The 15,531-nt window shown below is 41.5% G+C and overlaps 1 long non-coding RNA gene across 1 annotated transcript; it reads right to left on the bottom strand.

Annotated features, from left to right (window-relative positions):
- Positions 1 to 510: 510 nt before the first annotated feature.
- On the bottom strand, positions 511 to 15,272 carry LOC140463063 (uncharacterized). The gene is made up of 3 exons (XR_011954600.1): positions 15,045 to 15,272; positions 6,546 to 6,607; positions 511 to 1,062 (listed from the first exon to the last, which is right to left on the bottom strand). It is a non-coding gene; the product is annotated as an uncharacterized lncRNA (long non-coding RNA).
- Positions 15,273 to 15,531: the final 259 nt, after the last annotated feature.

The following is a 15,531-nucleotide window of genomic DNA, read 5'->3' on the forward strand; positions in this document are numbered from 1 at the left end:
AAGTTGTGCAAAACATAGCATGAAACAGCAATTCAGTACATTTTGTTTGCGCTGTACAACAAGGCCTTCCCCAGATCGACCCAAGCCGAGGAACCTCTTCTCCTGGAGGCCTATACTCTACTCTATGAGGACTCTGATGGAAGAATGGGCTGTACTTTTATTATGCAGGGTGTTGTGAAACAGGCATGGTTACAGAGGGTAACCCCTGTCTTCTAGTCACCATCTCTGCAGGGCATTTGGCCCTACAAATGAAACAGGAACCTGAGAATTCAAGGATACAGGCATCATGATAGCTTCCAGGATACAGGGTGGCATTTATTGCCCATTCCTAGTTGCTCTTGAGAAAGTGGTGGTCAGTTGACTTCTTGACCCATGTACTGTAGGTACATTGATGGAATGGAATCCTTTTCTGTTGATGAATTCGGGTGCGTTATGATCTGGCGTTGTTAATGCAGCATGTGCTCTGCACCTGGGAGAAGCCAGCTATGTTGGCAAAGCCTACTTCCTGGGCTGGAGCACTGACCTTGTCACACAGAAACAAGATGAAACTCTATGATCTGGACAAATTACATCAGGAACAGCCTGATACAGTTTGAAGACCGTGAGATGCCACACAGGTTCCTAGAGGATCCTTGGAGACAGCCATTTGCAGAAATGGTCCAGCACCGTTGTCACCTTGATGGCTGACAGGACAGAACATCTACCTCTTCAGGTGACAGGCCCCACTCCAGCAGTTGCCATAGTTCTGTAACTATGTTCCAAGACATTGTCATAGAATCCTGTAGGGATTCTGAAGATTCTGTGACAGTGTCGTGGATCATCAGTGCTCAGTGGGCAGTGACAAGGTGGCTTGCTTATCTGGAGGACATGGCATTGAGGATGATAGACTCTGGGCCTTTTTATCTCCTCCACTTCCTGTGGGCACCTTCTGTTGTGACTTCTTCATATGGAGCTGGTTAGCAGCTGCTGGAGGTTGCAGTTGGTCCAGGGCTTGCTGGCATATCTGTTCCTCCTCAATTTATCTCCATCTTTGTTTTATTGCAGTTGCAGGGACTTTGACCCCTGCTGATTCATTCATCATGGTTCAATGCACCAATATGGGGAAAATCAGAAATGGAACAGGGCATTAGCAATGTGAGCAGCCAATATGTACATCACAAACAAATGACAGTTCAGCATAATCTTCCTTACAGTCAGCCATGGGGAGCTCCAACAATGTGTGTGTGTGTGTGTGTTGGGGTGGGGGAGGGGCGAGGCATGGAATGCCTTTATATGAAGCTTTGATATAAGGACCTTATTCTGATGTATGCAGCAGAAGCAATGTTGTGTAAATACTGTAGGAGCTTGGAAGCAAGTGTAGAATTATGAAATCTCATTCTATCCTCCAACTGACCCCACTCCATGTCACATCATCCAAGAAAGGCAGAATTTCTTATAAGGGTATGTTGGCAAATACAAACAGTTCAAGACGAGAGGAAATCAGCTCCATGTCCTTGAGCAACCTATGAGACTTTGAATTGTCTTTGTCAATTGTGGCCCACAACATGACATTTTTAAGGTCACCTGTGATTATATATACATCACAAAGATGACAATGATATGTTTGTCATGACCTATGAATTCATCCACAGTTCTTTCAGTTTTTATAACATGGTCAAGATTGTTTGTGCCCAGGATTTGTAGCCAGTTTAGTGGATGACTGCACGTGTTTCACATGCAGGATTCTATGATTACAAATATCTTTAACCTGTATTGTGGAAGTGCCTGGCTAATGCATTCACCCCTTGAAGGACCTCATATCACTCACAGGCACAGACTGTGTCCTGAGACAGAAAGAATTATTTACTCCACCCATTCAGGGTGTGATGACAGCATCTTTCATTTCCAATGTGAATGTGCGATTTTGATAAGGCCGGAAGGCAACGCAGTTTTGCTTTGCAGAGAAAGTCACAAACTCAGCGTGGAACCTAGATGACTGCTGTCAAACCCTCAATGTTCTTTTCTTTGCACTTCTGTCTGACCCCATCAGTTCTTCCACATAATTCCACCCAACTCTGCCATTTAAGTCTTCATCTCCCAACATTACCCCTGAGCCCTGGAAAAAGTGAGGACTGCAGATGCTGGAGATCAGAGCTGAAAATGTGTTGCTGGAAAGACGCAGCAGGTCAGGCAGCATCCAAGGAGCAGGAGAATCGACGTTTCGGGCATGAACCCTTCTCCTAAAGAACCCTTCTCGATTCTCCTGCTCCTTGGATGCTGCCTGACCTGCTGCGTCTTTCCAGCAACACACCTTGAGCCCTGGGCCTACAGCTCAGCTATGCCAGCTATCATGATGCACTGACTTCCTGTCAAAGCTAAAGTGATGGTAACCCATTTTAGACACCCTTCCCCTCGTAATCCATGTTCTCCAATGAGCTTTCATTTCCAACCCTTACATGTTGAGTTTCCCTGTCATGATTATAATTCCCTCTGCACCCCATCATGCTTCCTCCAATCCCATAATTGACTTCCACAGAAATGTTTTTTTATCCTTTACTTCAGTATTCTTATCTTCCTCACCTTCACTTCTCTACAACCCTTTCACATTCCTCTCTGTCTGCATTTCTCTTCCCTTCTGTGGCTCTATTTGTCCTTTTGTATCTCATTACCTTTGATTCTTCATTCTTCAGTTCCCCGCTTTCATGTTTCTTCTGCTTTATCCTTCAAATTTGTGTTTCTCTCTTTCATCCTCTCTCTTTGTCTCTTCTCTCTATGTTGATATGCTCCATCCCTCCTGTCTATCCTTTATACTTCCTTCCTTTATCTCTCTCCCATTCTTTCTACATCTTTTTTGTCTCATGTGTGTTTTGTGTATGTGTTCTTGCCTTATTCTCATCTTTTCTTCTGGACTGTTCTCTGACATTTGGTTCACTTTCTATCTCACTGGATTGATCTTCCAATCTTTTTTTCTGATTTTCTTTTTGTTATTTCTGGTTGACACTTTTCTCTCAGGGGTAATGTTGGGAGATGAAGGCTTAAATGGCAGAGTCAGGTGGAAATATGTGGAAGAACTGATGGGGTCAGCTGACCCTTTCTGAGGGTTCACACTATCCTCTTTCTTGGCTCATTCTCTAATGCACTTTGCTGTCTCATCTGTTTCCTTTTCTGTTGCCCTCTGTCTTTTTCTATCGGTTTATTTTCTAATCAGGCTCGTTTTCAATTCATCACTGGCACCTGTTACAGTCCTCCAGGGTCAAGGTGTCCATTGTGATCATATATTTTGGAATTACAAGAGTAGCTGAGAACAATTTATGTCTGGGTCAACTGGGTGTAATTGGGCAGCAGGACAAAATGCCACAACAAATGTGATCCTAAACAGAACATCACTAATAATAGAAGCAGCCCTCCCGGACTATAAATTATTAGATCATGATCAATTTTTCATTTGGTAATGGATATTGTTCAGCAATATCAACTATCCTGAAAAGCTTCGAAGAACCCAGCGAAACATACATGCTTGTGTGTCTAGGTCACCTGGCTACATAGGAGCAGGTTAATTGTGACTTTGAAATGGGCTATTTTAATTTTCTAGTTATTCAATGGGCAATCCATCTAATGTTGAGGGGAAAGACAGTGAAAAGTTTGCAGATATAACAGATCTAATATAATAATACAGCTATTAACAAGAAAACCAGGGGCAATCAGGTACATGGCCTGGTTTTTTAAATTAATGACCCTAAAATAGGTGTTTTCTAACCAACCTGCTCAGAGATGTTATAACACAACTCTGGAGTCAGGGACTTGATGTCAGGCCCCTGGTCCAGAGATAGGGATGCTACCACTGCACCACAAGAACCTTAGTAATAAGCTGTAGATATTTTCTAATCACCCTATTCAAAGATGTTATTACACACCTTTGGAGCAGGTATGACTTGAACCTGGGCCAACGATAGGGACACTACCAGTGTAGCACAAGAGCCCTAGTAATAAGCTGGTATCAGATCTCACCGTGCCGGTAGTATCTGGGCAGCATTGATTCCAACATTATGAGATTTAAGTTGATCAATCAATTCAAAGCAGATGAAACACTAACTGAAGTACCACATTTCTAGAGGATTAGGTTTGCAATGATTGGAACTAGGCTGTGGTAACAGTGGCAAAGAAGGAACGTGAAATATTTCAAAACTATTCTTGCATTAAAGAAAGCCATATGCACGTTGAAAGAAGGCACATGCTAAAACAATGCCACTTTGGCTCATGCTTAAATGCAAATTAGAATTAAGCAGAAATATTTGAAGAGCATAAAGAAAATAGTTCTCAAGTTTATAAGGACAGATAGTGGTCTCAAACTAAAGACAGCTAAAGGGCAGCATGGTGACTCAATGGTTAGCATTGATGCCTCACAGCGCTAGAGATTAGGTTTGATTCCAGCCATGGGTAACTGTGTGGGGTTTAAATGTTCCCAATGTGCAGGTTAGGATGGATTGGCTGTGCTAAAATTGCCTGTAGTATCTGGGGATGTGCAGGTTAGCTGGATTAGCCATGGGAAATGCAGGGTTATGGGGATAGGGTGGTTCTGGGTGGGATGCTCTTCTGAGGGACAGTGTGGACTTAATGGACCAAATGGCCTGCTTCCACACTCTTAGAGATCCTATTTAAAAGTCTCAGAACAGTCAATGCACATTGGCAAAGTGGATAGTTGTAATAATAGAAAGGTCTTTTTCAATTATTTCAATGGAGAATTATTAAAATTTCAGCTGAAGAAGGTCACAGAATGTAAAGTGTAGACCTGTCAGCCCAACACGTCAATGATTTAACAGGAGCCTCCTCCTTCTTGCCTTCATGTAGCAAAAAAAGAATAACTCCTCAAGGCAGTGTGGACTGCTAACGTAAGGCAGAAGTTTAAAAGGCGACTTTGTTCCTTTGTTGATTGGATCAGTGATGGTGACAATAGTTTGTTTCAGATACAGACTGCTCATTATCCTTGCAGCCCAGCTGCCTGACTGGCTTGATGCCTGGAAGAATGAATTCCAATGAAAGCATCAGCAATTGAAATACTGTGAATGTTTTTCTGGTGCTTAAAGGTCAGGCCTTTCAAATATCCTATTATATTCTCTGTAATATTTTTCTGTAAGTCCCTCCTCTTATTCATATTTTGCACTATATGTATGTAAATTAAAGTATACTAAGAAAAGCATAGAAACCATAAAGCATAAATGTTGTTTGAGAAACAGTGAATATGTACAATAAATATAAATAATTATACAGCATATACCCAAAAACAGAAACCAGAGAATGAATCCAAATTGGGCCTCAGGCCTTATGTTTCGAATAATGGCATGCTGCAGCAATCAGATCATTCACCAAATGGCATCTTCTTAAAGGTTTTAACTCTAAGCCAGCCTTAAGTAAGGTTAAAGCATGGATTGCAAAGTGGAGATGACAAGAACAGGCCAGCAGTGGCACAGAGTATGGCTGTAATCCAAAGGGCATTGTTCTCATCTTCTTAGCTCCACGTTAAGCTAAATGATAAAAGAATTTATTACTTCCTCGGTAGTCCCCATCGATTTCTGCCCCATTGAGTACTGAAGCATATAGAAGGCATGCTCTGCCCTATTCTTTTCAAGATTGTCATTGGAGGGCATTGTTGAAACAGGCTACTGGTCTTTGATTAGGATTACATAGGGGATTGAATGCCTGTTTTAGGCTGAAGTCCTGTGAAGTAACTCCATGAAGGCCAGTATCCAGTCACCAAGTCACCCTTTATTTACAAGTGCATGGTATATGACATTGACACAGCTAGCTCAAAGCTGGCTCCTAGAGTGAACAGAACCCCTGACATACCTGATTATATCTGTCAGCCAGGACTCCCTGATTGAACCTGGTTAACAGCTCCAATCAGGGAACTCATACTTGACCTAGCTGACTCCGTTACAATCACTACACATGGTCAGCTGCTAATTTGGGAGATTATAACCAGACATTTACCTCAATTCTACCAAATAATATAATTCCTTTTATCTTATATTCCCTTATTTGCACAGTCCTCCGTAAAATTAATTTACTGTGGGTTTAATCCAGGCATTAGGTATCAATGGTCTGCAGCATCAATTTGCACAGAAGTTGCTCATCTCATTATACAGTGACTATAATGGGGAACAGAGAGCTTATTGGCACATAGAAATATTTTCATGAGCCTAAGATTACCATTGAGTTGTGGTGCAAAAAATAAAGAAACATCCAGATGTAAGTACAAATTATGAAAAAAAAATTGCCCAGTTAACTTTATTCACATCCAGTTAAATCTATTCATCATGGGCCCTGCCTCAATTATTGATTTCCTCATTAACACTCTTAAAACTGAACAAAAAAAGTGAAATTCCTACTATCCTGGCTAAGCATCATGCATATGTCATGGGGAAAACCCACCATCCCCTTAGTCCTCATCCCAACTCCAGCTGATTTTTTTCTTTTTGTTCCTGAAATCATATGGGCTGTCACAGCACAAATAAAGCTCGAGGAATGCATATCCCCATTGATCAAATCGGTGATACTCTCACTCTTACCTGATCCAGACCAGTCTGCAGTACTCCAAGACACATTCACCAGCCCTGTGGGTCACCAGTCACTGAGAAGGGAGAAGAAATCTACTGTTAGAAGCTAGGATTCATCCTACTTGACTCCAGATTATCCCATCTACTGGCAGCATAATCGGTAGGGAAGATTATGCTGTTTGGAAGTTGCCAATGTTATTCCTTACTTTTGTTTAGACAACAGCAGTATCCCTGCACTTGATGGTATGTTAGTCTTGGTTTTTGTCAACTGCAGCCAAGCTATCTGTACCTGGGCAAGAGGATTTGTCCTTACATTGGGAATACTAAAACTTTAGTGTACACAGAAGTTACCATCGTTCCCCAAGGAGTACAGGCTGATCTATATTAGAGAGAGAGAACTAATTGGTAGTGAGTTTAACCTGAACATCACCAAGCTTCAGGCCAAGAATAAGGTTGAGAACACAGGACCTTGAGTGGCCTCAGCCTGAGCAGGAATTAAACCCATGCAGTGCATTGCAAACTGAGCTGTCTGACCTCTGAGATCCAGGAATGGCTGCCAGCATTTCAGTTTCAACACAGCAGCAAGTCAGGGGGGCTGGATTAGTAATTGCAGCTTCAGGAGAGCACCTTCCTGGGGAAAAAACACTGCCATTGCAGTGAAGTGGTGGGTTAATTGGTTCATGTTTTGAAAAGGATTGTTTTTGGAAAAAGGGATTAATTGAGAAAGAGCAGGAATAGTGAAAGTCAGGGCCAATATCATAAAGTGATACCAGTAAGCAAAATGGAACAAGGGAAGTGGAATAAAGTTAACATAAAGAAAGTAAGTTTAAAACTAAGTGAAAAAGTAAGTAAGATGAAATAAGTTCCAGTTTAAGACATGGCAGCACAGTTTGATCAAGTGGAAGGTATAACCTGTAAAATTAGGAAGAGGTTGTGTGGACTCTCTCAGTGTCCTCAATGGCCACATGTCCAGGCAGTGAGTACAGTTGCAGAATCGTGAGCTTGGGAGTTTCAGACCATGAGCAGCAGCTGAAGCCAATGTGGCATTTCTGTAACACTGAGAGACACATTGATGGAATATTCAAAAAGGTGGTCACGCCACAGCTTAAGGGCCTGGAGGAAGGAAAGGAATAAATGTGGGAGTATGACAAGAGTGGGCACAATCAGAGCCTATTAAAGAGGAATACCAAAGTGTGAGGAATACTTGGAGAGACAATTAGCACTAATTTAGAGATCATAAAGTCAATAGATGAAGTAGGAGTAAGAGAGTAAATGATGAGATCTTCGTCAGAGTTAATGTGCAATTATGTGAATACACAAAGTACAGTAAATCAGATTGGGGACTAAAGGCACAGATTGTTTAGTGGAAATATGATGTTATTGGCAATAATGGAGACCTAGCTCAAGGAAGGGTAGGACTGGGTATTAAACTTCCTGGGTACTAGGTGTTCAGAAAAGATGAAAAAAGAAGGAATGGAGGAGAGGTGGCATTATTGGTTAAGGAGTGTGCTGCAGTCTTGGAGAAAGAGGATGTTTTGGAGATTCAAGATAGAAACACTTTGCCTGGAGCTAACGAACAAAAAGGGATACAATTGCATTGTTGGATATTACCTATAGACTGTCAACTAATGGGAATGACAAATCTGCAGGGACACGATGGAGAAATGCCAGCATTATAGAGTCGATATGTAATGGGTACTTAATACTCAAATATAGACTGGGTTACTCACTGTGTAAGGAGCAGCGACGGGTGTGTCCCTGGATATGTGTAGAAGGGCTTCCTACTACAGTTTGTGTCCTGTTCAACAGGGAAGGATACACTGTTGCTGGTAATAAGGTGTTAGAGACCCGAACAAACCCCTCATAAAATATTAAGTTAGCCTATTCCCTAATCTTTTCTTATTTTAAAGGCAAGTGTAAGGCATTATGTTCGGGATGAGATTTGATTAGTCAAACAACTCAACGTTAAGCAAAATTCACTTTATTTTTACACCACAGTTAAGATACAGACAAAATAATAATAACGGCAGAGAATTGGCTTAACTGTAGCTCAATTGAAATGCTTAACAAAATAATAGATTAGATTAGATTACATTCCCGACAGTGTGGAAACAAGCCCTTTGGCCCAACAAGTCCACACCGACCCTCCGAAGAGTAACCCACCCAGACCCATTTCCCTCTGACTAGTGCACCTAACACCTAGCAATTTAGCTCAGCCAATTTACCTGGCCTGCACATCTTTGGACTGTGGGAGGAAACTGGAGCACCCAGAGGAAACCCACGTAGACACGGGGAGAATGTGCAAACACCACACAGACAGTCACCCGAGGCTGGAATAGAACCTTAAGTAATCGAATATTAATTACTACTAATTAACTGTTCCAATATAGTAACAACCCATAAATATGCCCTTGCTAAAGGCAAATTCGGTAAAATAGATTGTCTCTCATGAAGAGAATCCCAGCTTTTAGCTGAAACAGAGAGAGGAAGACGAGCTTCCACATCCAGTTCAAGATCCCAGCAATTGCAAAAAGTGAAAAAAATCCTGTTTCTGTGGGAGGTTGACCCAATCCATTCAGGCTGCTTCTATTATTCCAACTTTTAAAAAAAAATCCAAGGCCCCACAAGCTGTTTACTCAACTGGCTTTGAACAGACTACTCATCATCCCTGCCTCAACCTTTATTTATAAAATAAACAACAAAATGCATTTCTTAAATCCATAGTATTGTCACAAATGTGGGCGAAATGATTCAAGTGTCAACGGGGGAGCATTTAGGAGATGGTGATCATTGTATCGTAAAGTTCAGGATAATAGTGGAGAATGATAATGCGTTAATTCAAATTAAGAAAAATCAATTGTTGGAGAGCTAACTCCAATGGGGCAAGAACAGAGCTAGCAGGATAGACTGGAACAAGAGATTGACAAGATAAACTACGACTGAACAATGGGCTACATTTAAAGTGGAGATTGCTCTGGTAGTGTCAAGTTATATTCCATTAGAAGGAAAATTGAGGACAAACATAGAACGTAGAAAAGTACAGCAGAGAACCGGCCCTTCAGCCCACAATGTTGTGCCGAGGATTATTCCTAATCTAAAAGAAAATAACCTAACCTATGCACCCCTCAATTCATTGCTGTCCGTGTGCATGTCCAGCAGTCACTTAAATGTCCCTAATGACTCTGCTTCTACCACCAGCACTGGTAATACATTTCATGCATTCACAACTCTCTGAATAAAGAACCTACCTCTGATGTCTCCTTTCTACCTTCCTCCTAACACTATAAAACTATGACCCCTTGTACCAGTCAATCCTGCCCTGGGGAAAAATCTCTGGTTATTGACTCTATCCATGCCTCTTAATACCTTGTGTATCTCGATCAGGTCACCTCTCTTTCTCCTTCTCTCCAGAGAGAAAAGTCCGAGTTTATTCAACCTCTCTTCATAAGACAAGCCTTCCAGTCCAGGCAGCATCCTGTAAACTTTCTTTGCACCCTCTCCAAAGCCTTTGTATCTTTCCTGTAAAAGGGCAACCAGAACTGGACACAAATATTCCAAGTGTGGTCTCACCAGGGACTTGGAGAGCTGCAGCAAAACCTTTAGGCTCTTAATGAAAGCCAAAACACCATATGCTTTCTTAACAACCTTATCCACTTGGGTGGCAACTTTGAGGGATCTATGCAGTTGAACACCAAGATCCCGCCATTCCTCCACTCTGCCAAGAATCCTGTCTTTAATCCTATATTCAACATTCTAAAATGTTTCACTTTAATTTATCCAGGTTGAACTCCATTTGCCATTTCTCAGCCCAGCTCTGCATTCTGTCCATGTTGCGCTGAAGCCAGCAATAACCCTCGATACTATCAACGGTACCTTCAACCTTTGTGTCATCGGCAAATTTACTAACCCACTCCTCAACCTTCTCATCCAAGTCATTTATAAAAACTACAAAGAGCAGAAGCCCAAGAACAGAGCTGTGTGGGACACCACTCACCACTGACCTCCAGGTAGAATACTTTCCATCTATAACCACTCTCTGCCTTCTGTCAGCCAACCAATTCTGAATCCAAACAGCCAAATCTCCCTTTATCCCATACCACATCCACTGCTTGACCTTCATCCACCTGTCTTGTCACCTCCTCAAATGACTCAATAAGATTTGGTCTCCAAATTTGAGGAAGGACATTCTGGCTTTTGAGGGAGTGCAGCATAGGTTCATGAGGTTAATTCCCGGAATGGCGGGACTATCATATATTGAAAGATTGGAGTGACTGGGCTTGTGTACACTTGAGTTTAGAAGGATGAGAGGGGGATCTGATTGAGACATATACAATTATTAATGGATTGGACACCCTGGAGACAGGAAGCATGTTTCTGCTGATAGGTGAGTCCAGAACCAGAGGACACTGTTTAAAAATATGGGGTAGACCATTTAGAACAGAGTTGAGGAGAAACTTCTTCACCCAGAGAATAGTGGATACATGGAATGCTCTGCCCCAGAAGGTAGTGGAGGCCAAGTCTCTGGATACTTTCAAGAAAGAGATGGATAGAGCTCTTAGAGATAGTGGAATCAAGGGTAATGGGGATAAGCAGGAACAGGATACTGATTGTAGATGATCAGCCATGATTGTAATGAATGGTGGCGCTGATTCGAAGGGCTGAATGGCCTACTCCTGTCTATTGTTTATTGTCTATTTGTGAGGCATGACCTGCCCCTCACAAAGCCATGATGACTGCCTTTAATGCATTTCCAAATAGTCATAAATCCTATCCCTCAGAATTCTTTCCAAATCTTGCTGACCACAGACGTAAGACTGACCGAGATGTCCGTATTCCCCTTCTTGAAAAGAGGAACAACATTCACTTCCCTCCAATCCTCCAGTACGACTCCCGTGGAGAGTGAGGAAGCAAAGATCTTTGCCGGCAGCTCAGCAACCTCCTTTCTCGCTTCCTAGAGCAAGCTAGGATAAATTTGGTCTGGCCTTGGGGACTTATTAATCTTAATGTTTGCAAGAAATTCCAGCACATCAACTTCCTCAATCTTGATCTTTTCAAGCCTATTTCCCAGCTCCTCAAATTCTCATTCACAACAAGGTCCCTTTCCTTAGTGAAAACTGAAGCAAAACCTTATTTACAGCTTCCCTTATCTGCTCAGACTCCAAGCACAAGATCCCTGTGTTATCCCTGACCGGCTCTATCTTTTCCCTGAAAATTCCCTTGTTCCTCACGCATAAGTAAAATGTCTTTGGGCTCTCCCTAGTCCTTCCCATCAAGTCTTTCTCGTGCCTTCTCCTGGCTCTCCTCAGTCCATTTCTGAGTTCCTTTCTAGCAAGCCTGTAATCCTCTAAATCTGAGCTAGAGTCTTCCTCCACCTTATGTAAGCTGCCTTCTTCCTTTTGATGAGAAGCACCTCTGTTCTCGTCATCCAAGGCTCCTTAATCTTACCTCTTCTTGCCTATTTCAGAGGAACAAACTTATGCATCACTCGCAACAACTGCTACTTAAACAGTCTCCACATGTCTGTTGTGCCCTTCCTGTGGAACAATTGCTCCCAATCTGTACTTCCCAATTCCTGTCTGATAGTGTCATAATTTCCTTTTCCCTGATTTAATATCTTCCCATGGTAACTTTCCATCTCCATGGCTATGGTAAATGTGAGGCAGCTATAGTCACTATCACCAAAGTGTTCTCTCACTGTGAGATCTGACACCTGTCCTGGCTCATTGCCAAGCACCAAATCCAAAATGGCCTCTCCCCTCGTCGGCCTATCTACATACTGACTAAGAAAACCCTCCTAAGCACACTTGACAAGAACAGCTCCATCCAAACCATCTGCACTAAGGAGATTCCAGTCGATATTGGGAAAATTGAAGTCACCCATAACAACAACCCTGCTACATCTGCATTTCTCCAAAATCTGCCAGTCCATCAGTTCTTCAATCTCCCTACTGTTATTGAGAGTTCTGTAGAAAACCCTCAATGAGGTGGCTGCTCCTTTGCTATTCCTAAATTCCACCCGTACTGACTCAGTAGATGAACCTTCCTCAACAACTTTTGTTTTTGTAGCTATGATGCACTCTCTAATTAGCTTTGATACACGCCTCCTCTTTTTTCATCCTCCCTGTTCTTTTTAAATGTTCTAAACCCTGGAATATCTAGCAACTGTTCCTGGCCCTGTGAAACCCATGTCTCTGTTATGGCCACAACATTACAGTCTCAGTACTGATCCATGCTCGAAGTTCATCATTCTGATTTTTGACAATCCAGACAAACAAATCCAGAGCTCCCTGACGATTAAGGAGATAGAAATTAAAATAAAGAAAAATTCTGCACATGACAGGCTTAGGTAGAAAATACAATTGAAAACCTAGAGGAATATAGAAGGTTCAGAGATGAAGTGAGAAGGCATATTACACAAACAAAGAGGGAATATGAAAAATGATTGGCCACCAAAATAAAGCAAATCACAAAATCTCCTAAAGACACATCAATAGTAAAAGGATACAAAAAGAGGGGCATGATTGATTAAAGATTAAAAAGAGAATTTATATCTGGAGGCAGGTGCAAGGCTGAGATGTGAAACAAATGTTTTGCATCAATCTTTGCCATCAATCTTTACCATGACAGAGATTCCTCCTGCATATCCCTTTTGCAGTATTCTGGTACCTCAGTCTTGGCAGCTTGTGAACTTCAAATAGATTGGATTTGATTTATTTATTATCACATGTAGATGCAGGAGATGCAGGAGGAATCTCTGTCATGAGAAGATTTCAAAATTGATAATCAAGAATGGGTGGGTAGACTGTTAGCTCTTAAAGAGGTAAAAACAATGACTGCAGATGCTGGAAACCAGATTCTGGATTAGTGGTGCTGGAAGAGCACAGCAGTTCAGGCAGCATCCAAGTAGCTTCAAAATCAACGTTTCGGGCAAAAGCCCTTCATCAGGAATGCTCTTAAAGTTCTTTTTCTTTTCTTTGTTTCTTTATTTTTCTGTCTTTATATTCTATGTTTTGGTTTATTTTCTATGTTTTATGATGCTGCTGGACAGTGGCAACACTATACAACACTTTTGTAACAAAATACATGTGACAATAAATAAATCAAATCCAATCTATTTGAAGTTCACAAGCTGCCAAGACTGAGGTACCAGAATACTGCAAAAGTGCAAACATTATAGTCTTGTTCAAGAAAGGTTGCAAGGATGAGCACAGACATTACAGACCAGTCAATTTAACTTCAATGGTGTACAAAGTCACACAACATCAGGTTACAGTCTAACAGGTCTATTTGAAATCCCAAGATTTCAATCGTTACAACAATCCATCGTTAAGGATGAGATTTCTAAATTCTTGGAAGTGCAGGGTCAGATTAGAATAAGTCATCATGGATTTAGTGCTTCTAACATGTACAGTAGAAACATACAGGATTCTGAAGGGGCTTGACATGGTAGATGTCAAGAAGATGTTTCCACTAATGGGGAATCTCAAACTGGGAACATAGTTACCGAATAAATAAACATGCATTTGAAACTGAGATGCAAAGGAATTTCTTCTCCCAGAGGACAGTAAGTACCTGGAACTCTCTACCTGAGAAAGGTATTGCAAGTATTTAAAGAGGAGGTAGATATATTTTTGAAATATTGAGGAGTTGAGGACTAGGAGCAGGCATGAAAGAGGAGTTGAAGCCTTGGGCAGATCAGCAACAAATGAGGGACAGGCTTGAAGGGCTGAATGGCCTACTCCTGCTCCTATTTTGCATATTATTTGCTAACTTATAAAAACAAACTGCTATCTTTGGGCTTGCAAGATGACCTTGTACAGCTTTGGACCTTGAATGTCTAATTTTGGACAGCATCACCTTGGCATGAAGACTGCAGTATGGGCAGCTGACAGGCAACAGCAAGTGCACTGGCAGTGGTGTAAGTATGAATGTTTCCTTTTGGGCGAGGACAGCAAGTGGATGAATCCCAGGATCACTGCCAGTTTTGTTCAGCAATCATTATACACGACTCCAGCACAGTTTGCTGGCCTGTGTGACAACCTTCAGGCTCCTTTCAGCATACCTCCTTGAGGCCAGCCTACTCCACCAGTTTCTAGTTAAAACCTTTTTCAAAATTATTTGCTGAAAAATAACCTTCAGATGATCTTTGTTTTTTTTTGGGGGGGGGGGGCATTTAACACTGAGTATGTTTTAAATGAATAGAATAGGACTTCTGTTTTTAAAAATCGTGGTTACATGAGTGTCAAATGTGAAGATCAGGGCAGTTTGGAAAATTCATCAAGGTCTGAGAGGAACATGAATCTTTCTGCCTGAAAATGGGGGGGGGGGGGGGGGGGGATGGTAGGACACGCTAATTTTCAGCAGTACCTCAGTTAGGTCAGGCAGACGTTCAGTTAGACAGGCAAGGACTTTGTTAATGTATTTAAATCGTGATCAAGTGAAGCTGTCGCGTTTCTGTTGCACTGAAACGGCTGACAAGTACAATGTACAAAAACAAATGCAGTTACTTACATCCAGTTGTTGCATCTCCGATACTGCTTGTTTTTAAGATATTTGGGGATTAAAAACTGAAGACACTGTTTGATTTCCCATGACCTTGTACACGGAGTGAAAAACAATTGTAACCTTCAAATGAAGATGTTAGCAGTGCCGTGGCACAGCAGTCTTCATTTTAAAATCATTCATTTTCGTTTACTTTTATTTTTTTGCTATGAATCCCTGCATTCGTATTTATAAAGGAAAATTCCTTTGTACATTTGACACTCCACTGTTGCATTGCTTTGTTGCTGGTGGCGCTGCCTAGATAAGTTTACCAGTAAAACTGGTGGCAATGAAATGAGGAAGTGCTTGTGTAGACAGACGTGAAGCTCAACCCTCAAAATGTCAATAAAATCTCAGAATATATTTCACAAATTGGAATTTGCTGTAATCTGTCACTTTATTTCAATGTACATGATGTTATCTCTAACCATATCAAATACCTTCAATGCAATAAAAT

This window comes from Chiloscyllium punctatum, chromosome 37 (genome assembly GCF_047496795.1).
Source record: "Chiloscyllium punctatum isolate Juve2018m chromosome 37, sChiPun1.3, whole genome shotgun sequence".
Taxonomy (NCBI): Eukaryota; Metazoa; Chordata; class Chondrichthyes; order Orectolobiformes; family Hemiscylliidae; genus Chiloscyllium; species Chiloscyllium punctatum.